Source organism: Rhinopithecus bieti, unplaced genomic scaffold (genome assembly GCF_001698545.2).
Source record: "Rhinopithecus bieti isolate Rb0 unplaced genomic scaffold, ASM169854v2 scaffold_2254, whole genome shotgun sequence".
Classification (NCBI taxonomy): Eukaryota; Metazoa; Chordata; class Mammalia; order Primates; family Cercopithecidae; genus Rhinopithecus; species Rhinopithecus bieti.
The window spans coordinates 3,175,443-3,201,400 of record NW_016803982.1 but is presented as its reverse complement, the minus strand read 5'-3'; the positions used below and the strand labels follow the sequence as shown (position 1 = coordinate 3,201,400).

The 25,958-nt window shown below is 42.9% G+C and overlaps 1 pseudogene; it reads right to left on the bottom strand.

Moving 5' to 3' along the window:
• The window catches only part of LOC108521412 (asparagine synthetase [glutamine-hydrolyzing] pseudogene), a 12,631-nt pseudogene extending 2,851 nt beyond the window's left edge, over positions 1–9,780 (bottom strand).
• Between the last annotated feature and the right edge of the window lie 16,178 nt (positions 9,781–25,958).

Sequence of the window (25,958 nt, the reverse complement as noted above, 5' to 3'; positions counted from 1 at the left end):
AAAAAAAAAAAAAAAAAAGAAAAATGATGATATCAAATTCAATTATTCCATCTTCACGTGTTAGCTGCAATATACATAAAGAGAAACTTCCTATTCTCTAATATTTGTTTACTAATGATAGAGTACATACAGGAAAGACAGGATATATGCTTATTTCCCTTTATTTACCAGTTTTCAAAAGGATGAGTTGGTTCCCTAGCATCCTCCAACAATGACCAATATTTAAAGTCTCATTATTTAATGTATTTAAATATCATTAATATGCTTCAATCCATTGCAGTTATTATTCTTTTTGTTTGTTTGTTTGAGACGGAGTTGAGCTCTTGTTGCCCAGGCTGGAGTGTAACGGCGCGCAGTCTCAGCTCACCACAGCCTCTACCTCCCAGGTTCAAATGCTTCTCCCACCTCAGCCTCCCAAGTAACTGGGATTACAGGCATGAGCCACCACACCCAGCTAATTTTTATTTTTAGTAGAGACGAGGTTTCTCCATGTTAGTCAGGCTGGTCTCGAACTCCCAACCTCAGGTGATCCACCCACCTCAGCCTCCCAAAGTGCTGGGATTACAGGTGTGAGCCACCGCGCCCGGCCACAGTTTTTATTCTTATTGATATTCAAATTGTTCCATATTTGGCCAGTGAGTGCCTCTTCAGGTTGGTTCCTAAATCCTTTTGACACATTCCTAGTAATCTCTGATAGCTTACTTGCTCTCTGATGGGATAAAATTTTCCAAATTCATTTTTCACTTTTTCTGCCCCAGACCTGGATTCAGCCATTTCCTCAAAGCTCTCTGATTCCTTTTAATTGGAAACGATATTTAGAGACAATAATGGGTGCGTAGGGGAGGTAAAACATTACCTCTGCTCTTTTGGGGTCTCTCGTCAGGCCTGATAATTAATTTGGCATTAGATAGACTAACAAAACAGAAACATACAAATTTATTTACTGTAAGTTTTCTGTGACAGAGGAGCCCTCATAAGGATGTTAAACCGAAAGAACTGATAAAACCTAAATAATTTAATACAACATTAAACAATTATGGAAAAGTAATGAAAATGTATGTGGAGGCTAAAGGAAGATAACAATTATTTTAATAACATCTGTTTGTACAGGATTTTCTCAGTCTCAACCTCCCATCCTTGATGATAAGAATGCTTCTTTTCTCCCAGTATAGGGAGAGCAGCTCTCACATGGTAATTTCATCTCTTGTTTTTTTGTTTTTTGTTTTTTTTTTTTTTTTTGAGACGGAGTCTTGCTCTGTCGCCCGGGCTGGAGTGCAGTGGCCAGATCTCAGCTCACTGCAAGCTCCGCCTCCCGGGTTTACGCCATTCTCCTGCCTCCGCCTCCCGAGTAGCTGGGACTACAGGCACCCGCCACCTCGCCCGGCTAGTTTTTTATATTTTTTTAGTAGAGACGGGGTTTCACCGGGTTAGCCAGGATGGTCTCGATCTCCTGACCTTGTGATCCGCCCGTCTCGGCCTCCCAGAGTGCTGGGATTACAGGCTTGAGCCACCGCGCCCGGCCTCATCTCTTGTTTTTAAGAAAAAGAAGGACGATCAGGCCCGGTGCGGTGGCTCACGCCTATAATCCCAGCACTCTGGGAGGCCAAGGCAGGTGGATCACTTGAACTCAGGAGTTCAGACCAGCCTGGTCAACATTGTGAAACCCCGTCTCTACTAAAAATACAAAAAATGAGCTGAGTGTGGTGGTACACACCTGTAATCCTAGCTACTTGGGAGGCTGAGGCAGGAGAATTGCCTGAACCTGGGAGGTGGAGGTTGCAATGAGCCAAGATTGTGACACTGTACTCCATCCTAGGTGACAGAGTGAGACTCCATCTCAAAAAAAAAAAAAAAAAAGGAGATCAGAATGTCCTTGTATCTGCTGTTTATTGTTTTTAACTCAAAACAGTCAACGTGCCAGCATGGCATATTTTGCAGTGGGATATTCTGAACTCCTTCAGGTGCCAGGAGTACTTATAGCTACTGAGATATTTTTGATTCTAGACACTTTAGGTGGACAGAGAAAAGGATTTTTTTTAAATAAAATATATTACAAGTTCATATTGGTATTATGGTTTTTTTTAAGAAAATTCTGGTGTGGTGGCTCATGCTTGTAATCCCAGCACTTTCGGAGGCCGAGGCAGGCAGATCACCTGAGGTCGGGAGTTTGAGGCCAGCCTGACCAACATGGAAAAACCCCGCCTCTACTAAAAATACAAAAAATTAGCCAGGTGTGGTGGCGCATGCCTGTAGTCCTAGCTACTCGGGAAGCTGAGGCAGGAGAATCTCTTAAACCCAGAAGGCAGAGGTTGCAGTGAGCCGAGATAACGCCATTGCGCTCCAGCCTGGGGAACAAGAGCGAAACTCCGTCTCAAAAAAAAAAAAAAGAAAAGAAAATAATCCTCCATCCCCATCACCTCCCTGAAAATAGTATACCACCCCTTCCTATTGACATTAGGCTTTGCCCTGAGACTTTTTCATCTCATCATGACAACCATTGACTTAGGGCTTGAACATGTGACTTGCTTTGACCAATGGTATATTAGCACATATGGCTGCAAAGGTTGGTAATGTGCTTGTGCATATGGGCTTGCCCTCTTCTACCTCTGTCATTGCCATGAGAAGAACGTGCCACAAGTAGCCTATTGCTTTCAGAATAATGAAAGATACATCTTGTAGACCTGAATCAAACCTGCAATCTGGAGCTAAGCCCAGCTGAGCCTAGCCTAAATTGTTCAAATGCCAGTCAACCTGTAGAATGTAGCTTAAAGCAGAAGCACAGATATATGAATGAGAAATAAATGCTTAGGGTTATAAGTCATTGATGTTTAGAGTGGTTTGTTATGCAGCATAATTAGGTATATAGCAGACTAATACAAATATTTACAAGCTAAATTCAAGATTATAGGAATAATAGAATTGGTATCTTACAAAATTATTCATTCTCATTCCAAAATGTGCACACAGCAGTCTCAGAATGATAATACCAATACTGCTGCTAATAATATGATTATTGAAATCAGTTTAAGCTTTTATTTTTTGCAATCTTTAATCTTTAGGATATTTCCCTTTATTGATGTACAGTGAACACTTTCTGTTATGAAGTCATTTGGAATGGTTTTTATGTGTGGTTATGCCACAACTGGATATGCATTAAGTACTCTTTGATTTTATTTTGGGAAATTTCCCCTTAAAATTCAATTTTTCTTAATGATTATATAAAACGTGTACTTGCTTACAAAGTAAAATCTCTGGAACAAGTTATGTCAGTGAAGTCTACCTTCTATTCCAGCTACCCTCACCTTATTCTTTCCCTCTCCCATAATTAACTACTGAAAAATATTTTATGATTTACTGTTTGTTTTAATTGTACCTGGGTTTTAATTTATAGAGGTGACTGAGTGATGATACAGAGAGGACAATGCCATTGAAAGAAGGCTTTTTTTTGAGACAGAGTCTCAAACTCCAGCCTAGAGTGCAGTGGCGCAATCTCGGCTCACTGCAACCTCTGCCTCCCAGGTTCACGTGATTCTCCTGCCTCAGCCTCCTGAATAGCTGGGACCATAGGAATGTGCCTCCAGGCCCAGCTAATTTTTGTATTTTTAGTAGAGACGGGGCTTCACCATGTTGGCCAGGATGGTCTCTATCTCCTGACCTTTTTTTTTTTTTTTTTTGAGATGGAGTCTCACCCTGCAACCCAGGCTGGAGTGCAGTGACACGATCTCGGCTCACTGCAACCTCTGCCTTCTGGGTTCAAGAGATTCTCCTGCCTCAGCCTCTCAAGTAGCTGGGACTACAGGCATGTGCTACCACGCCCGGCTAATTTTTTGTACGTTTAGTAGAGACAGGGTTTCACTGTGTTAGCTAAGACATTCTCGATCTCCTGACCTCATGATCCCCCCACCTTGGCCTCCCAAAGTGCTGGGATTACAGGCATGAGCCACCACACCCTGCAAGAAGTCTTATTACATACAGTTCCCGAAGAGAAGGGGCCACACCATGACACACAGGGCCACATGGGGAAGTACCAGGATTGGTCAGGAGGCAGAAGGAGCAAAGAAGAGAAGTGTGGCCCAGAGCTTTTATTGTCATTTCTATGGAAAGGAAGGGACGAGGCAGGGCATAGGCAAATTTGAGCAAATTTAGGATTGTATAGCTTAAAATCATTTCAGTTGGCTCAGGGTCACAGAATTGGTCTCTGATCATCTGGCACCTGGCCCCGATTTAGAGCAGGGGAAATGTTCACTTGGTGTCCAAGAGTAAGTTAAAGTGGTTGCAAATATGTGCTTTGGTTGGTTGGTTTGCATAAGAAAGGTGAGTCTGCAGGGCGGGTGGCTCAAGCCGGTAATCCCAGCAATTTGGGAGGCCAAGGAGGGTGATCACCTGAGGTCAGGGGTTTGAGCCCAGTCTGACCAACATAGTGAAACCCCATCTCTACTAAAAATACAAAATTAACTGGCCTGTAATCCCAGCTACTCGGGAGACTGAGGCAGGAAAATCGCTTGAACCCAGGAGGCGGAAGTTGCAGTGAGCCGAGATCATGCCATTGCATTCCAGCCTAGGGGACAAGAGCGAGACTTCATTTCAAAAAAAAAAAAAAAAAAAAAAGAAGTGGGATATAAAACTTTAAGCTATAAATACGGTCTTTACTCCTTATTCCAGGAATCTACTTGTTCTGAAAGCTGGACTGGCTTGAATAAGGCTTTATGGCAATTTACTGGGGAGGACCTATCAAGATTCCTATAAAAATTCACCCAATGAAACTGACCAAAACAAGATGTTCAATAAAGGGATCTCATGGTTAAAAAAATAAAATTAGGCCGTGCACGGAGGCTCACGTCTGTAATCCTAGCACTTTGGGAGGCCAAGACGGGTGGATCACGAGGTCAGGAGATCGAGACCATCTTGGCTAACATGGTGAAACCCTGTCTCTACTAAAAATACAAAAAATTAGCCGGATATGGTGGCAGGCGCCTGTAGTCCCAGCTACTCGGGAGGCTTGAGGCAGGAGAAGGGTGTGAACCCAGGAGGTGGAGTTTGCAGTGAGTCGAGATCGCACCAGTGCACTCCAGCCTGGGCGACAGAGCAATACTCCGTCTCAAAAAAATATAAATAAATAAATAAATAAATAAATAAAATTAAACCAAACCAAAACAACAACAATAAAACATGATTCTTTTATCCTTCTATGGAGATTACTTCATGATAATAAAGTGATAGTTGTAATTTCTCTCTCTCTTTCTTTCTCTCTCTCTTTCTCCTTTCTTTCTCTCTCTTTCTCCTTTCTTTCTTTCCTTCTCTCCTTTCTTCCTTTCTCTCTCTCTCTCTCTCTCTCTCTCTCTCTCTCTCCCCCTCTCTTTTTTGAAGTGGGGTTGGTCTGGCTGTGTTTCCCAGGACAGAGTACATTGCCTCTTCACAGGCACAATCATGGCACAGCACAGCCTCCAACTCCTGGCTGGGTCTACAGGCCCACACGACCATCCCTGGCCTAATTTCTGCTTACAGTGGCACAGTATGCCAACACGTGGCTTTATAATTGTATAACCAGTTCCTTACTAAAGGATATTTGTATTGTTTCTATGTATTTCCATACTTTTCTGATACAAACATCCTGAAATAAATAACTGTGAGCATGACTTTCTTTTTTAGGTGGGTTAATTAATTTATTTATTTTTGCCTTTAATCTATATATATATATATTTTTAAATTTTTTGTTTCCATAGGTTTTTGGGGAACAGGTGGTGTTTGGTTACATGATTAAGTTCTTTAGTGGTGATTTGTGAGATTTTGGTGCGCCAAGCAGTATACAGTGAACCCAATTTGTAGTCTTTTATCCCTCACCCCCTCCCCATACTTTCCCCAAGTCTTCAAAATTTATTGTATAATTCTTCTGCCTTTGCATTCTCATAGCTTAGCTCCCACTTATGAGTGAGAACATACGATGTTTGGTTTTCCAATCCTGAGTTACTTTACTTAGAATCATAGTCTCCAATCCCAACCAGGTTGCTGTGAATGCCATTAATTCATTCTTTTTTATGACTGAGTAGTATTCCATTATATACATATATGATGTTATATATATATATCTCACAGCACCTGGCTAATTTTTTGTATTTTTAGTAGAGATGGGGTTTCTCCATGTTAGTCAGTCTGGTCTCGAACTCCCAACCTCAGGTGATCCACCTGCCTTGGCCTCCCAAAGTGCTGGGATTACAGGTGTGAGCCACTGCACCTGGCCACATATCACAGTTTCTTTATCCATTTGTTGACTGATGGGTATTTGGTCTGGTTCCACATTTTTGAAATTGTGAATTGTGCTGTTGTAAACGTGTGTGCAATTATCTTTTTCGTGTAATGACTTCTTTTCCTCTGGGTAGATACCCAGTAGTGGGATTGCTGGATCAAATGATAATTCTAGTTTTAGTTCTTTAAGGAATCTGCACACTGTTTTGCATAGTGGTTTTACTAATTTACATTCACACCAGCAGTGTAGTAGTGTTCCCTTTTCACCACATCCATGCTGACATCCATTATTTTTTTATTTTTTGATTATGGCCATTCTTGTGGGAATAAGGTGGTATCGCATTGTGGTGTGGATTTGCATTTCCCTGGTCATTAGTGCTGCTGAGCATTTTTTCATGTTTGCTGACCATTTGTATATCTTCTTTTTTTTTTTGTTTTTTTTGTTTTTTGTTTTTTTGAGACAGAGTCTTGCTCTATCGCCCGGGCTGGAGTGCAGTGGCCAGATCTCAGCTCACTGCAAGCTCCGCCTCCCGGGTTCACGCCATTCTCCTGCCTCAGCCTCCGGAGTAGCTGGGACTACAAGTGCCCGCCACCTTGCCCGGCTATTTTTTGTATTTTTAGTAGAGACGGGGTTTCACCGGGTTAGCCAGGATGGTGTCGATCCCCTGACCTCGTGATCCGCCGGTCTTGGCCTCCCAAAGTGCTGGGATTACAGGCTTGAGCCACCGCACCCGGCCTTGTATATCTTCTTTTGAGAATTGTCTATTCATGTCCTTAGCCCACTTTTTGATGGGATTGTTTGTTTTTTTCTTGCTAATTTGTTTGAGTTCGTGTAGATTCTGGATATTATTCCTTTGTCAGATTTTCTCCCACTCTGTGGGCTGTCTGTTTACTTTGCAGATGGGAGCTTTTGCTCTTTAGTTGGATTAAGTCCCACCTATTTGTCTTTGTTTTTATTGCATTTGCTTTTGGGTTCTTGGTCATGAACTCCTTGCCCAAGCCAGTGTTTTTTTTTTTTTTTTTTGAGAGAGAGTCTCACTCTATTGCCTAGACTGAAGTGCAGTGGCACAATCTCGGCTCACTGTAACCTCTGCCTTCCAAGTCCAAGTAATTCTCATGCTTCAGACTCCCAAGTAGCTGGGATTACAGGCAAGCACCACCATGCCTGTCCAGTTTTTATACATTTAGTAGAAATGGGTTTTTACCATGTTGGCCAGGCTGGTCTCTAACTCCTGGCCTCAAGTGATCCACCTGCCTCGGCCTCCCAAAGTGCTGGGATTACAGGTGTTAGCCACTGCACCTGGCTTCACACCTCTTTTTAATCCTATCTTCTTATTCCTCCTTTTCTTTTTTGTTTTAAATTTTTTATTATTATACTTTAAGTTCTAGGGTACATATGCACAATGTGCAGGTTTGTTACATATCTATACATGTGCCATGTTGGTGTGCTGCACCCGTTAACTGGTCATTTACATTAGGTATATCTCCTAATGCTTTCCCTCCCGCCTCCCCCAACCCCACGACAGGCCCCAGTGTGTGATGTTCCCCACCCTGTGTCCAAGTGTTCTCATTGTTCAGTTCCCACCTATGAGTGAGAACATGCAGTGTTTGGTTTTCTGTCCTTGCGATAGTTTGCTCAGAATGATGGTTTCCAGCTTCATCCATGTCCCTACAGAGGACATGAACTCATCCTTTTTTATGGCTGCATAGTATTCCATGGTGTATATGTGCCACATTTTCTTAAATCTTGTAGAATTTTTATATTTTCAGATTTTAGATTTAAGTCCTTGATATATCTTGAGTTGATTTTTGTATAAAGTGAGAGATGAGAATCCAGTTTCATTCTCCTACGTGTGACTTGCCAATTCTCCCAGCACCATTTGTTGAATAGGGTGTCCTTTCCCCGCTTTACGTTTTTGTTTGCTTTGTTGAAGGTGAGTTGGCTGTAAGTATTTGGGTTTATTTCTGGGTACTCTATTCTGTTCCAATGGTCTATGTGCCTATATTTATACCAATACCATGCTGTTTTGGTGACTCTAGTGCTATAGTATAGTTTGAAATCAGGTAAAGTGATGCCTCCAGATTTGTTCTTTTTGCTTAGTCTTGCTTTGGCTATGTGGGCTCTTTTTTGGTTCCACAAGAATTTTAGGGTTTGTTTTTTTTTCTAGTTCTGTGAAGAATGATGGTGGTATTTTGATGGGAATTGCATTGAATTTGTAGATTGCTGTAATAGCCTTATTTAGTGTTAAGAATACTGAAGGAAAATTTTTGTGTTGCAGTTGCCATCATTATATCATCAACCTAATGTTCAGTATATTCCTGTAAAACCCTAAAACAGAAATTCTTAACTGAGGTTATCCCATCACTGAAGGCTTCTTTTGGCTAGAGAATTTTTTTAGGTATCAGGTATAGTACTCAAATATCTTTATCAGGAGATGTTTTCCTATCCCATTCTTCAGGATTCTTATTTCTAGTGCCAGAGGCAACAAGAGGAAAATAGATGATCCAGGAATTAGACTCTCAGTTCAAGGTCACAGGCAGCAGCAGTTCAATCTGCACACAGTACATCAAACAAAGAGTCCCTCAGAAGCCCCTGACTCTGCTCCTTGGCTTTTTCCTGAGGAGGAGTCTTGTAAAAATATATGTAACCCTGTGTAATTTCATCTGAACCTTCTCTAGAGAAGATCACTATGCTATCTGTGTTCTTCCAAATATACTTGGAAATTAAATACCTACCTACTGAAGTGTGAACTATTGTTATGTCTTAAATTGCCAAGGAAAATATTACTTCATCCAGGACCTGAATGCCTTCCTCAGAGTGGTGTTCACTTTCAATATGATTTTCCACCTTTCTAGCAGCCAGTACATTGGGACTGTTTTCCATGCCGATTGCAAATGTCTAGAGAGTGTCTTACACTTGGGCCTCTTTCACCTGCATCAATAGAGTGGCAGCAACAAAGCTGGAATCCAAGCCTTTTCTCTGTCATTAGTCATTTCTTAATAGCACTGTCAAAAGGAATCCAGAGGTTACTCTTCATAGTTTCTATCTCAAAACTGTTTCTCCACACTGTTATAGAGGGCATGCAGAGGTTAATCTCTACAATGATGACTCTCTAGGTAGGTGTCTCTGCCCAGGAATACTTTCTTATTGACAGCATTTAATGAAATAAATGCAAACACTCAACCCAACATACAAATTTTCTGCCCAGTCCCTCCTTTGTCATAAAGATGAAGGATTATCTCACCATCCACTCTGGCCTTGTACTCAAATTCAAAATGGTATTATACCTTGTTGGGGTTGTAAATTTCACCACTGCAACAGAGCCACAAATAAATATATTTCCTCACTTGACTTGGCTGCATTCCAAACAGCTGGTCAACTACCACCAACTGGCGAAATCCAAAGCAGCAGCTGATGTATCCATTGACATTCTCAGGAAGAAATGCATCTGGACCCCTGTGTGTGATCTTCATAGCACTCAGATGCTGACCAGAGAGGCAATCATTGCTGCCAAAGAGGGCCCAAATGCCACACATGGTACAGTGGAACTGCGGGCTCTGTGGGTATGTGAGCAGAGACCAGGGCTGCGTACTGTTTCCATTGTTTACTTTCAGTACAAGCATCTCTGTATATATCTCTATTCCTTTTTTCTTAAATAGTAGCAAACTGTACACATTTTTCTATAGCATGATTTTTTTTTTTTCTCTGAACAATATATCCTGGAAATCACTGCACAGTTATATACAAAGATTTTCCGCATTCCTTTTTACAGGTATATAGTACCCTGTTGTGTGGATGTTCTGGTACATTTCAAGAGGGAACAAGTGTACTAGGAAACATTCAAAGCATGAGAAACCTGCAAGAAGTCTTTTATTTTAGCTAAGCTGTGGGTAACTTGAGGGTCGCAGAGTAGGCTGAGGAGTCAACAGAGAAGATGGCTGAATAATTACTCAAGATTGCTGCTGGCCCTATTTAATAAGCCTCATTGTTCTCTAAGGCGAAGCAAAGCTGAAAGGATTTGAGGAAATAAATAGGCTGTTTCCTGTCCCCCTATTCTTCTCTGTTTTTCCTACTATGATTCTAGTAGGTTTTAAAGTGAAGGCTGGAGTAAGCCTGAGTGCAGCTATCTCGTATGGGAAAGTGCTCCGATGGGTATCAGGGAAATCCTGCATGGGAAAGTGCTCCGATGGGTATCAGGGAAATCCTGCATGGGAAAGTGCTCCGATGGGTATCAGGGAAATCCTGCATTTGCCTTTGTGAGACTCTTGGCCTGATGGTCATTGTTTCTCCTCTGACTCCTGGAATCACCTCACTGGGGAGAGCGGGATGCCCATCAGAAGTCTCTGGATTGAGTCAAAAAACAATTTAACTCCAGAATCCTATTGTATACTGTATCCCCAAATTCACCCTCCAAGCTCTTTCCATCCTGCATTATGCTTCACGATGTTGTACAATAAAGCTTCCTAAAGACAGTGTTTCAATGAGAACTACATAATATCATAGCCAGTATTATAAACATATGCTACATCCTCAGTGAAGTGAACAAGAATCAGGGCAAGTAGAATGTAGATGTTTGTGCTGGGCGTGGTGGCTCATGCCTGTAATCCCAGTACTTTGGGAGGCTGAGNTGAGCCACCGTGCCTGGCCCAACATATTAAAACTTATTATAAAGATCTAATAATTAAAACAGTGTGGTGTTTGTTCCTGGCTAGACATTCAAACCAGTGGGAATAATTGTGAAGTACATAGGGAAATTTAGCATATGACAAAGGTGGGATCATAAATTATGGGGAAAAGATTAACTTTTTTATTTTTTAATTTTTTGAGACAGAATCTCGCTCTGTTGCCCAGGCTGGAGTGCAATAGCACTATTTCAGCTCACTGCAACCTCCATCTCCCAGGTTCAAGCAGTTCTCTCACCTCAGCCGGGAATATAGGTGCACATCACCACATCTGGCAAATTTTTTTGTATTTTTAGTAGAGACAGGTTTCACCATATTGGCCAGGCTGGTCTTGAACTCCTGACCTCAAGTGATTTGCCCACCTTGGCTTCCCAAAGTGCTGAGATTACAGGCATGAGCCACGACGCCAGGCCAGAAAATATTCACTTGTTTTTTTTTTTTGAGATGGAGTCTCGCTCTGTCGCCCAGGCTGGAGTGCAGTGGCACAATCTCGGCTCACTGCAAGCCCACCTCCAGGGTTCACACCATTCTCCTGCCTCAGCCTCCCGAGTAGCTGGGACTACAGGTGCCTGCCACCACGCCCAGCTAATTTTTTTGTATTTTTAGTAGAGACGGAGTTTTCCCGTGTTAGCCAGGATGGTCTCGATCTCCTGACCTCGTAATCTGCCTGCCTTGGTCTCCCAAAGTTCTGGGATTACAGGTGTGAGCCACTGCGCCTGGCAAGATTCACTTTTAAATAATGACATTAGCACAACTGGAGTGTTTACGTCCCTAATTTACATTAGGACCAGGCACGGGGGCTCATGCCTGTAATCCCAGCTACTTGGGAGGCTGAGGCAGGAGAATCACTTGAACCCAGGAGGCGGAGGTTGCAGTGAGCCTAGCTCGCGCCATTGCACTCCAGCCGGGGCGACGAGCGAAATTCCGTCTAAAAAAAAAAAAGATTTACATCAGAATGTACTTCAAACAGATTCCTTATTTCAATGCACAAAAAAATGAAAACATAACAGTTTCAAGAAGAAAACATATATGAATTTCTTTGTAATATGGACAAAAGAAAGGCTTCCTAATTATAACTAAAATTCCAGAAATCATGGAGAAAGATTGATAAATTCAAACCTATCCATTTATATCTACAGCTGTATCTATCTATATATGCACAAACATATATATATATGCACATAGGCTTTTTTTTTTGAGATGGAGGCTGGAGTGCAATGGTGCAATCTCGGCTCATTGCAACCTCTTCCTTCCAGGTTCAAGTGATTCTCCTGCCTCAACCTCTTGAATAGCTGGGATTACAGGCATCCACCACCATGCCGGCTAATTTTTGTACTTTTAGTAGAGACAGGGTTTCGCCAAGTTCGCCAGGCTGGTCTTGAACTCCTGACCTCAGGTGATCTGCCCACCTTGGCCTCCCAAAGTGCTGGGATTACAGGCATGAGCCACCATACCCGGCCGATATATGGATAGACTTTTGCTTGGCAAAAATATCATAAGCAAAATCAAAAGAGATGAAAAACTGGGAGAAAATGTTTGTAGTTTAAATTATACAAAATAGCTAATTTCCATCATACATAGATAAGTAGAAAAAAGAAGCATATTGATGCATGATCCATGGAAGAACCTCCAAAATATGCTAAGTGAAAGAGTCAGTCACGGAAGGCTACATGTTGTATGACACCATTTGTATGAAATGTCCAGAACAGGCAAATCTATAGAGATAGAGTAGACTAGTGGTCACATAGGGCTGGGTAGGGTAGGGGCAAGGGCCAGGAATGGAGCTGACTACTGAGAGGTAAGGGGTTTCTTTTTGGAATGTTAAAAATATTCCAAAATTATACTATAACAATGGTTGCATAGCTTCATAAATATACTAAAAACCATTGAATTGTATACTTTAAATGGATGAACTTAATGGTATGTATATCTCAATAAGCCAGGCGCAGTGACTCAGGCCTGTAATCCCAGCACTTTGGGAGGCTGAGGCGGGCAGGTCATGAGATCAGGAGTTCAAGACCAGCCTGATCAACATGGTGAAACCGTCTCTACTAAAAATAGAAAAATTAGCCAGCCATGGTGGCGCATGCCTGTAGTCCCAGCTACTCAGGAGGCTGAGGCAGGAGATCTGCTTGAACCCGGGAGGCAGAGGTTGCAGTGAACAGAGGTCATGCCACTGCACTCTAGCCTGGGCGACAGACTGACACTCCGTGTCTAAGAAAAAAAAATCTATATCTATATCTAGATATATGTATGTATATATATACATACATATGTAATATATCTCAATAAAGCTGTTTAAGTATAAAAGATTTTACTGTTCAAGAGGTCAGGTATGGTGGTTCACACCTATAATCCCTGCACTTTGGGAGGCTGTGGCAGGTGGATCACTTGAGGTCAGGAGTTTGAGACCAGCCTGGCCAAAATAGTGAAACCCTGTCTCTACTAAACATACAAAAATTATCTGGGTATGGTGGTGGGTGCCTGCAGTCCCAGCTACTTGGGAGGCTGAGGCAGGAGAATCGCTTGAACCTTGGAGGCAGAGGTTGCAGTGAATGGAGATCACACCACTGCACTCCAGCCTGGGCGACAGAGAGAGACTCTGTCTCAAAAAAAAAAAAAAAAAAAAAAGGTTTTTGAAGTAAAAAACCTAGTAGGAAAATGGCCAAAAGTGTTAAGAGACAGTTCACAGAAGATTAAAGGCAAATGTCTGTGAAGCACTTGGAAAAATACTCAGCATCACTTCTTATAAAAGAAATGCAAATTAAAATATGGTCAGCCCTTGGCATCCATGGATTCCACATTTGTAAATTCAATCAACCATGTATAGAAATGACAGTCATGTGTTGCTTAATGATGGGGATACGGCCGGGCGCGGTGGCTCAAGCCTGTAATCCCAGCACTTTGGGAGGCCGAGACGGGCGGATCATGAGGTCAGGAGATCCAGACCATCCTGGCTAATACGGTGAAACCCCGTCTCTACTAAATAATACAAAAAACTAGCCGGGCGACGAGGCGGGCGCCTGTAGTCCCAGCTACTCGGGAGGCTGAGACAGGAGAATGGCGTGAACCCGGGAGGCGGAGCTTGCAGTGAGCTGAGAGCCGGCCACTGCACTCCAGCCTGGGCGGCAGAGCAAGACTCCGTCTCAAAAAAAAAAATAAAATAAAATAAAATAAAATGATGGGGATACAGTCTCAAAAATGTGTTGTTAGGCGACCGGGTGCGGTGGCTCACGCCTGTAATCCCAGCACTTTGGGAGGCCGAGGAAAGCAGATCACCTGAGGTCAGGAGTTCGAGACCAGCCTGGTCAACATGGTGAAACACCATCTCTACTAAGAATGCAAAAAAATTAGCTGGGCATGGTAGCAAACTCCTGTAATCACAGCTACTCCGGGAGGCTGAGGAAGAGAATCGTTTGAACCCAGGAGGCAGAGGTTACAGTGAGCCAAGATCGCACCATTGCACTCCAGCCTGGGGGACAAGGGCAAGACTTCGTCTCAAAAACAAAAAAAAAGTGTTGTTAGGCGATTTCACCATTGTGCGAACATCATAGAGTGTACTTACACAAACCTAAATGGTATAGCTTACTACACACATAGGCTATATGGTATAGCCACCATTGTATATGTAGTCAGCTGTTGACTAAAACATCCTTATGGGTGCACGACTGTATTTGAAAAAAAAAAATTGTGTTTGTACTGAATATGTACAGACATTTTTCTTATCAATATTCCCTAAATAATAGAGTATATCAACTATTTGCATAGCATTTATATTATATTAGGTATTATAAGTAATTAGAGATTATTTAAAGTATACTGGAGTATGTGCATAGGTTATATGCAAATATTACCACGTTCTACATAAGGGACTTGAGCATTCATGGATTTTGGTATTCACAGGAGGTACCGGACATCTTATATTCAAATACTATTCTTCCCTTATCAGATTGGCAGTGTTGGGAGACAATCCTTCATGGTGTTTCTATATGTCTTGTGACAGCTTCTGTTCTCAATGTCTTTTGCGCTGCAAACATTCTGAAGGGACAGAGGGTAGATTCCTCTCCTGACCAAGACAATAAAAATAACATTTTCCTCCAGGTCAAAGGTTAGATAGGTTTTTTAGCAGCTCCTTATAAGACTGGGGGTTTCCTAATCTCAGTGTTCTTCAGCTCTGACACAAGCCCACCAGGGCAAGGCATTCACCTTGCAAGGAGGGCAAAAATCTCAGATCCCTCACAGTTCTTAGGCAGAAGTCCAAAAGCTTACAACATACGCTGTTGGTAAGCCCAGGGAGAAACAGGTATTTCCATACATTGCTGGTGGGATTGCAAAACGGCACAACTCCCCTGGAAGGAAATCTGGCAATGTTTAACAAAATTACATGTTCATCTACCCTTTGAATCAGTGACTCTTCTGGAGATCTAGCTAATACACCTCTACAAATGCAAACTATGATGTACAGATATGATACGCAAATGCAAAATAAGATATGCTTATACAGATATGCTATTTGCAATAAGCATGGCTTGAAAACCAGTACAACTACCCATGAATAGGAGATTGATTGAATAAACTAGGGCACATCTAAACACACACACATATTTATGCATATGTATTTATTTTTTTCAAAGAAATAATAAACAAGAAATTGTTGAAAATGGAAATGGCTACCTCTGACGATGGGTGAGATGGGAATAGGGAACAGGGGTGAGAGCAAGAACTCTCTGAGTATCTTTATACAGTTTTATTTTTCAATCATGTAAATGACTCACATATTCAAAAACCAAAATTAAGTCAAATGGGAAAAAATCAAATTAAACACAAACAGAAACAATTGAACACAAAAATAAACAAACGAACAGACCTGAATATAAAACCTAATCACACAGGGGAAGTGATTACTTCAAATAACTTTGGAACATAGAACACTGGCAGTAACGTTTTCCAGACACACATTGTAAGGACAAATAAAACTGTTTTCTGATTTCCATTGTGTGCATGTTCCTGTAGACTGATTTCAAGCCACCAGTGGTTTCACAACCATCTGGTAAGATTCCTGACAATTTAACAATTGATTTTCATAAGCCAGTTCTATCTGGCTCTAAGAAATCATTGCTTATAGTTACTCTAGTTGAGGTAACACGCTGTCTGTCAACAAAGCACACCATAAACCAAAAAAGATGAAAGAAAATATCTAGAAAAAGTATGAAAAGGCTGCATGCAGATTGAAGTGTGACAAACACATAGCTCCAGCTCCTTATCTTCTACGGTCCTCAGGTCTTGGGCTGTCTTCATGCAGTAATTATCTTGTTCCTATGGTCTTCAGTGGATGTTGTCCCTTTCTGGCAGTTTTCCACTTCTGGAGGATTCCTCAGTATTCTCCAGTTGAGGTCTCTGGTAGCAATGTCTTCCTGATTCAAGAATGGCTAATTTATCCTTCCTCAAGAAACAGGGATATAGCTGGGTGCAGCGGCTCATGACTGTAATCCCAGCACTTTGGGATGCTGAGGTGGGAGGATGTCTTGAGGACTTGCGGGCAGGTGTCTGAGACCAGCCTGGGCAACATGGCAAGACCCCATCTCTAAAAAAAAAAAAAAAAAAAAAAAAAAATTAGCTGGGTGTGGTGGCACATGCCTGTAGTCCCAGCTACTTGGAGGCTGAGGTGGATCATTTGAACCAGGGCATTTGAGCTTACAGTGAGCTATGATTGCATCGCTGCACTCCAACCTGAGTGACAAAGGCCCTGTCTTAAAAAGAAGAAAGAAAGGATGCAAGGATCAGTACCCTAGAGTTCAATTGCTGTGGTGTTTGTTAATTAGTGCCTACAAGGTCCTTTCCATTGAGGTAAAGGGCAGTCTTTTTCTGATGTGTCCTTCAGCAGAGGAAGCCCCTACATTTTAAGCTGTGAATGGTTTTTGGTTTTTGTTTTTTTAGATGGGGTTTTGCTCTGGTGCCCAGGCTGGAGTGCAGAGTGCAGTAGCAGGATCATAGCACTGTAGCAGGATCACAGTACTCAAACTTCCAGCCTCAAGTGATCCTCCCATCTCAGCCTCCCCAGTTGCTGGGACTACAGGTGCATGTCACCATGCCCTACTAATTTTTTGTTTTTTAAAAATTTTTTGTACACATCATGTCTTGCTATGTTGCTCAGGTTGGTCTCAAACTTCTGGCCTCAAGTGGTTCTCTTGCTTCAGTCTCCCAAAGTGTGGGGATTATAGGTGTGAGCTACTGTTCCTGGCCTGGGATTGTTTTGAAGGATGTTTTTGAAAAGGTGTTCATGTTTCTTGATAAAACAAATACTTGTTGATAGGAGTGTATCAATTCCACTTATGTGAAGTACCTAGAGTAGCCATATTCATAGTGAGAGAAAGTAGATGGTGGTTGCAAGAGGCTGGGGGAAGGAGGAAAATGAGGGGTTAGTGTTTAATGGATAGAGTTTCAGTTTTGCAAGATGAAAAATGTTTGGGATGGATAGTGGTGATAATGGCACAACAGTGTGAATGTACTTAATGCCACTGGACCATACACTGAAAGATGGTTAAAATGCTAAATTTTGTTATGCCTATTTTACCTCAGTTTTTACAAAACCAAGTGTATCACCCCAGTCATATGCAATATTGGCTATATCAGCTTATAATAAGACAGAGTCTATAATGGGAGCAACATTCCCAGGCAGATAAGATAACTGAGTATCAGTTAATAGGCTGAGAGTCAATGGGCTAGGCCAAGCACTGTGGCTCACGCTTGTAATCCCAACACTTTGGAAGGCCAAGAGAGGAGGAACACTGAGGCCAGGATTTTGAGAGTTAATGGGCTACCTATGGAGTTGACTTCACTGTCATTAAGAGAAAAGGCAATAGTTTGGGTCAAGGAAGTTCAAGCGTTTCTGAAAATTCAACTAGAGTCTGAGAATTCTGTTTGTCCTTTCTATATTACTTGAGATTTGGGAAATTCTGAATAATGGAAAGAATGTTACTCATTGAGCAAATAACGCGCCGAGGCCACAGTGGTGTGTGTGTGTGTGCGCGCATGTGACAGACAGAGACAGATGGGAGAGTAAAAAAGAAAAGTTTCTTCTTTACAAGATGTTAGCTAATGAATATAACAGAAATGACACAATTAGGGCCAGGTGTGGTGGCTCATGCCTGTAATCCCAGCACTTTGGGAGGCCGAGGCAGATGAATCTTCTGAAGTCAGAAGTTCAAGACCAGCCTGGCCAAAATGGCAAAACCCTATCTTGACTAAAAATACAAAAATTAGCCAGGCGTGGTGCCATGCACTGTAATCCCAGCTACTTGGGAGGCTGAGGCAGGAGAGTCACTTGAACCCGGGAGGTGGAGGTTGCAGTGAGCTGGGATCACGCCACTGCACTCCAGCCTGGGTGATAAGAGAGAAACTTCGTCCCCCGAAAAAACAAAAAGAATGAACAGGGATAAAAAATACAAATGTCAGATGGCGTGGTGGCTCATGCTTGTAATCCCAGCACTTTGGGAGGCCGAGGAGGGCAGATCACCTGAGTTCAAGAGTTCGAGACCAGCCTGGTCAACATGGTGAAACTCCGTCTGTACTAAAAATACAAAAATTAGCTGGGCTTGGTGGCACGTGCCTATAATCCCAGCTACTCGAGAGGCTGAGGCAGGAGAATCACTTGAACCTGGGAGGTGGAGGTTGCAGTGAGTCGAGATGGTGCCACTGCACTCCAGCCTGGGCAACAGAGAGAGACTCAGTCTCAAAAAAAACAAAAAACAAAAAACTACAAAAACCCCAAGTGTCTACATCAGAGTAAAGCACAGGATGTGGCAAAGTGAGCTGCCCTTATACAGTGTAAATGCTATCTAAATAGTTATTATACTGTATCCCTGTATTGTTAAATATTTTGATTTCTCATGAGAAGTAGAAAACTTAAAATTTTATGTGAAAGCTGCCATATTTTGGATATATATGTAGTTAACTAATTCAAATTTGCACATACACGTCCACACACACTGAACATAGCTTTGTGCCACATGTGGCCCCACTTTTGCCTCAGTGTAATCTCTGGCCTCTTAGATAAAAACTCCAAACTCTTTAGAACAGTATTCACTTTCTTTAGGACCTGGCCCTTGCCTATTCCTGAAGACTTGTCTCTAATATTTTCTCCACTCACGTGGTACCATTTGTAACTTGGGAATGCATGTGGCTAGCTTCACGTCTTGCTATGTGGCACGTGGCATTCTCTTTTCACCCAGAATGTCCATTTATCTATCTTTGTTTTTGTTTGTTTGTTTGCTTGCTTTGAAACAAGGTCTCGCTCTGTTGCCTGGGCAGGAGTGCAGGTGGTGTGATCATAGTTCACTGCAGCCCCTATCTACTGGGCTCAAGTAATCCTCCCATCTCAGCCTCTCAAGTCGCTGGGACTACAGGTGTGTACCATCATCCTTGGCTAAATTTTTTATTTGTAGAGACAAGGGGTCTCCTTTTGTTACCAAGTCTGGTCTAGAACTTTTGGGCTCACGGGGTCCTCCCACCTCGACCTCCCAAAGTACTGGGATTACAGGTGTGAACCACCTCACCTGGCCTATCTTTTGACTACTTTTTAAGATCCAGCACAAGTGTCTCCTATTCTGTAAAAGTCTTCCCTGACTCATATGTACATACTGATTACTTTGTTTCTGCTAAACAGCGTAATTTTTACTTTTACTTAAATTGTGTTAATATTGTGATTGAAATATACAGAGAAACTTAGAATAATGTAATAACTGTGTACCTGCCAATGAGGTCCATTAATTCCTGACACTTTTCCATTCTAACCTCAAGTCTTTTTTTTTTTTTTTCTTTTGAGAAAAAATATTAAAAGCTGCAATTGCAGCCACCTGAAGAGAGGTGGTTTAGCATAGTGGAGTATATGTGCTCTGAACGCCCACTGCCTAGGTTCATTATCCCTGCCCTGTCACTTACTAGCTGTTTGCCTTCAGCAAATTGTTTAACCAGCTCATCTGTAAGAGGAGATAATAATAGTACCCATCTTACAGAACTGTGAGGATTAAGAATACATTCAGGTCACTTAGAATGGCCAGTTTCTGGAATAGAGTAAGCATTCAATAAACATTAATAATTAGTATTTTGTCTACTCCTCCTTCATTTACTTATTTATTTATTTATTTATTTTTGAGACTGAGTCTCGCTCAGCTGCCCAGCCTGGAGTGCAGTGGCATGATCTCGGCTCACTGCAACCACCGTCTCCCGGGTTCAAGCGATTCTCCTGTCTCAGCTTCCTGAGTAGCTGGGATTACAGGCACCTGCCATCATGCCTGGCTAATTTTTGTATTTTAGTAGTAATGGGGTTTCACCATGTTGGCCATGCTGGTCTTGAACTCCTGACTTCAGGTGATCCACCCGCTGTGGCCTCCCAAAGTGCTGGGACTACAGGCATAAGCCACTGCACCTGGCTCTTTTTTTTGAGACAAGAGTCTCACTCTGCCACCAAGGCTGGAGTGCAGTGGCGTGATCTAGGCTCACTGTAACCTCTGCCTCCCAGGCTCCCAGGTTCAGGCGATTCTTGTGCCTCAGACTCCTCAGTAGCTGGGATTATAGGCATGTGTCACTATACCTGGCTAATTTTTGTATTTTCAGTAGAGATGGGTTTTCACCATGTTGGCCAGGCTGCTCTCAAACTCCTGACCTCAGGTGATCTGCCTGCCTTGGACTTCCAAAGTGCTGGGATTACAGGTGTGAGCCACCATGCCCAGCCTACTCCTCCTTTTCATCTGAGCCAGAAATACATTATTTGTAGCTCTTTTAATCTTTTAGGATACAAATAATCAAGTTTATCCTTTTGCTTGCTTACTCTTTCTAATAAGTGTAGATTAACGATAAACGTTCCTAAATAACAGTATTTACAAATGTTACTTGTTCTCTCAATGCAGATATGAGTTAGGGGAATCTTGGCATATTTTGCTTAAGATCAGTGTTCATAAACTACTACTGACTTGTTCCTGTGAGAAGAAATGTTACACAGAGATGCCAGGGGACTCAATCATATTCAAGAATTTCCCCAAGATTGTTCCCCATGATTGTTGGGTTCAAATTCTCGGGCCAATAAATTGTTGCCAGAATGAGAATGTTACTTGACACAAAGAATGGCTACTTAAAGCTTAAGGCATCTCCTGTGGCTGCTATACTGAGAAAAAGTTATGGGCATGGTAGGCGTTCCATGGGCTGTTTAGAAGTGGGCTTGCGTAGAGTGGCGCACAACTTAATGCTTATCATTTGTTTTCAGGATGCTACTTCGGACTCTTAGGATACATTTTAAACTCTTGGAGAAAAGGGACCAAACTTTTGTATTTCTATCACACTAACTGCAACAAAATAACTCAATAAATTCTTTTTTTTTTCTTTTGAGACGGAGTTTTGCTTTTGTTGCCCAGGCTGGAGTGCAACGTGCGATCTCAGGTCACCACAACCTGTGCCTCCTGAGTTGAAGTGATTTTCCTGCCTCACCCTCCTGAGTAGCTGGGATTACAGGCATGCACCACCATGCCCTGCTAATTTTGTATTTTTAGTAGAGACGGGATTTCTCCATGTTGGTCAGGCTGGTCTCGAACTCCTGACCTCAGGTGATCCACCAGCCTCCGCCTCCCAAATGCTGGGATTACAGGTGTGAGCCACTGCCCCTGGCCTAATAAATTATTATTGAATGAAGAGAGCTCTCTGGTCATTTGTAATAATATATGTTTACCATTTATAATTTAGGGTAGCAAGCTAATATCATTCATTTGTAGGCATATGTATCAGCAAACAAGAGGAATCTAGCTAGTTTAAATACGAATGTAATTTATTTTTTTTTAAATTTTATTTTTTTTTTGGGACGGAGTCTCGCTCTGTCGCCCAGGCTGGAGTGCAGTGGTGCGATCTCGGCTCACTGCAAGCTCTGCCTTCCGGATTCTCGCCATTCTCCCGCCTCCCAGATTCTCGCCATTCTCCTGCCTCAGCCTCCCGAGTAGCTGGGACTACAGGCGCCCACAACCACGCCCGGCTAATTTTTTGTATTTTTAGTAGAGACGGGGTTTCACCGTGGTCTCGATCTTCTCCTGCCCGGCCAATATGAATGGAATTTATTAAAGAACATTCACTTGAGGCCGGGCGCGGTGGCTCAAGCCTGTAATCCCAGCACTTTGGGAGGCCGAGATGGGCGGATCACGAGGTCAGAAGATCGAGCCCATCCTGGCTAACACGGTGAAACCCCGTCTCTACTAAAAATACAAAAACTAGCCGGGCGAGGTGGCGGGCGCCTGTAGTCCCAGCTACTCGGGAGGCTGAGGCAGGAGAACGGCATAAACCCGGGAGGCGGAGCTTGCAGTGAGCTGAGATCTGGCCACTGCACTCCAGTCCGGGCCACAGAGCGAGACTCCGCCTCAAAAAAAAAAAAAAAAAATTCACTTGGCTGGATATGGTGGCTCGTGCCTGTAATGCCAGTACTTTGGGAGGCTGAGCCAGTGGATTGCTTGAGTCCAGGAGTTCAAGACCAGCCTGGCCAATATGGCAAAGTCTGTCTCTACAAAAATTACAAAAATTAGGTGTGTTGGTGCATGCCTGTAGTCCCAGCTACTTGGGGGGCTGAAATGGGAGGATCACGTGAGTCAGGAAGGTTGAGGGTACGGTGAGCTGAGATCGTGCCACTGCACTCCAGCATGGGTGACAGAGCAAGACCCTGTCTCAAAAATAAATAAATTAAGAACATTAATGCACAAGATCTTCAAAGGGCCTAAGAATCAATCTGTAAGTTACACAGCCAGGAAAAAATACCCCATTGCTCCTCCAAGTCCACAGCAAAGACCTCACGGTCTTCAGGGCTTGGCATGGACTCTGCAGTGGGTACTTGATGCCAGAAGCTCTGTCACTGGTGCTCCTAACAGCTGGAAGCCTCCACTGCTGCCCTCACTAGGAAACGGACTCTGTGTAGCAACTGCTTCACCACACTGCTCTTCTTTCAGACACAGCTATGAGTGCAGCTAGGTCCGCTGCCTGCACCCAAACTCCAAGTAAGGAGGACAAAGCAAGTTTCTGGCCGTGTCTCTGGAAGAACTCATCACATGGGAAATTTCCCAACATGAGAAAGGTTTTCAGATGATGGTGGATGCCCATAAAACACGACACATGTCTTTGACGGCAGCATGATGCAAACTGTTTCTGCAGGCCAGTAGCAAACCTCAAAGTGTCAGTTATTGGTCCCTGCTGGAATAACTACAGAAAATGAGAGTAGCATTTCTCTTATTATAGCCCTAAGAAATAGTCAGAAGATAGATGTTCTTATTTAATCACAGAATCATCACAGAGAGTTGGCAGATTGGCACTGTTTCCGGGATCACACTTAGCGTAGTGTTACTCCAGAGCAGAGTAACCCTTGGGCAAATCTGGTCAGTCCTCTGTTTTTATAAGGCCTGCAAAACTACAATTTTCTTTTTTTTTTTTTTACATGATTAAAGAGTTGCTAAAGAACAAACACGCAACAGATGTCTGTGGTGCTCCAAGCCTGAAAATATGTCCCTTTAGAGAAAGTTTGCTAGTCACTGCCCTGGATGTCTTCCACTGTTGAATTCTTTGAGAAGGAATTCTTGTCACATACTTATATGCTTAGGTTTGAGAGGCCTGCCTTGGCCTCCCAAACTGTTGGGATTACAGGCATGAGCCACTGCGCCCAGTCACAATCTATAACTTTATTTTTATTTTTGAATTTAAAAAATTATTTATTTATTTATCTCTTTTGAGACGGAGTTTCGCTGTCGCCCGGGCTGGAGTGCAGTGGCGTGATCTTGGCTCACTGCAAGCTCTGCCTCCCGGGTTCACACCATTCTGCCTCAGCCTCTCGAGGAGCTGGGACTACAGGCACTGGCCACCACGCCTGGCTAATTTTTTTTTGTATTTTTAGCAGAGACGGGGTTTCACCATGTTAGCCAGGATGGTCTTGATCTCCTGACCTCGTGATCCGCCCGCCTTGGCTTCCCAAAGTGCTGGGATTACAGGCGTGAGCCACCGTGCCTGGCCCACAATCTATAACTTTAAATGGAAAAGGCAAAGATAAATATCAGTGCTCTATCATTTAGGATACACATGTAGCTGCTGTAACAAAGGCAAAACAAACACACACAATGCAGTAACTTAACAAGATACAGTATTTTACTTGCTTGCATAAAAATTGGAACAAAGCGTTCCAGGGTTGACATGGCAGCTCCACAGAATCAGGCACCTCAAGGCTCCTGGTATATTGTTTTGCCTTCTGGATCACCTAACTTCCTTCTTATCATCTGAGATGACAACTTTACCTCCACTGTTGTGTCCACATTCTGGCAAACTGGAAAGAGGAGAAGGGAAAGTGGAAGGCATGCCTTTCCCTTTAAAGGCATAACGCAAAAGTTGTCTATGTCACTTGTCCTTATGTCCTATTGGCCAAAACTTAGTAACCAAATCTTGGTAAGCACCCTTGCTGCAGTGGGAGTTGGGAAATGTAGATCTTTATTTAGGTAAGAAAGAAGAAGGCATGGAGGGAAGAATCCGTACATTCCAGACCTTAGTCATGGCGCTACCCCTTGTTGTAAGGGAGGCTGGCTATTGCAGCCTTTCGCTGGGTGGCCATGTACCCAGCTAGATCTCAGGAGCACTCTTATTTTTTTTTTTTTTTTTGGGGGGGGTCTCACTCTGGTGCCCGGACTGGAGTGCAGTGGCCAGATCTCAGCTCACTGCAAGCCCCCCCTCCCGGGTTTACGCCATTCTCCTGCCTCAGCCTCCCGAGTAGCTGGGGACTACAGGCACCCGCCACCTCGCCCGGCTAGTTTTGTATTTTAGTAGAGACGGGGTTTCACCGTGTTCGCCAGGATGGTCTCGATCTCCTGACCTCGTGATCCGCCCGTCTCGGCCTCCCAAAGTGCTGGGATGACAGGCGTGAGCCACCGCGCCCGGCCGATAGGAGCACTCTTATTAAAGTAACGCATGGAGAATGGATAGTATGAGAAGCAGTTTCCGCTACAAGCGCCTTTCACAAAAAGAACTCCTACACGGAAAGCAAATAGGGCCCAAGGAAAACGAACTCAAAGGGTAAAACATGGGGAAAAGACAAAAACAAAAAAAGAAAAAAGAAAAGCAGGTTTCCCAGGAAGAAAATGAATGAAGACTGAGGTACATAAGAGAGAAGTCCTGTGAAATTGATAATCCTTTTCATTTTGTCACAAAAGTCCATACTTACAGTTTAAAATTCCACTAAATGTCACCTTTCTGATATCCCCATTTTATTTCTCTCTCTTTTGGCATTTACCATGCTGTAGCGTACTCTAGGTCATTCCTAGCTTTGTAACTCTCTCAAGGCGACTCTGCAGGAGATGCAAAGTAGTTAAGAGCGGAACCCCTAATACTGATGTGTTTATAGGTGAGATGGTCTGATGTCTTAGATTTGCTTTTAAATATTCCTGCAAAAAATATAAAGGGGAATAGATGAAACAAGATTGACAAAATGTTGATTCGTTGGTGCGGTGTAATGGGTATCTGGGTGATCATAGTACTATTTGCTCTTTTGTATATATTTTAAAATTTCCCTAATATAGCAAAACACGAGCCCAGTCCCTCAAGGCAGCCAGATGTGGGTTCAAACCCTAGTTTGACCTTTTACTCGCTGAGTGACTTTACCCTGCTACAGCTTCAGTTTCTCCAAATGGAAATAATATATACTCCATTAAGATTCTTGTAAAGTCTAAAGTAAGAGGGAATCTGAGGCTCTTGCACAAGGCCCGGCCCTTAATAGTTGTACTAATTTTTATTTTATTTCTCGAAACGGAGTTTGCTTTGTCACCCAGGCTGGAGTGTGGTGGCATGATTCGGCTCACTGCAACCTCCACCTCCCGGGTTCAAGCAATTCTCATGTCTCAGCCTCCTCTCGAGTAACTGGGATTACAGGAGTGCGCCACCACGCCCAGCTAGTTTTTGTATTTTTAGTAGAGACGGGGTTTCAGCACGTTGGCCGGGCTGGTCTCCAACTCCTGACCTCAGGTTATCCTCCCGCC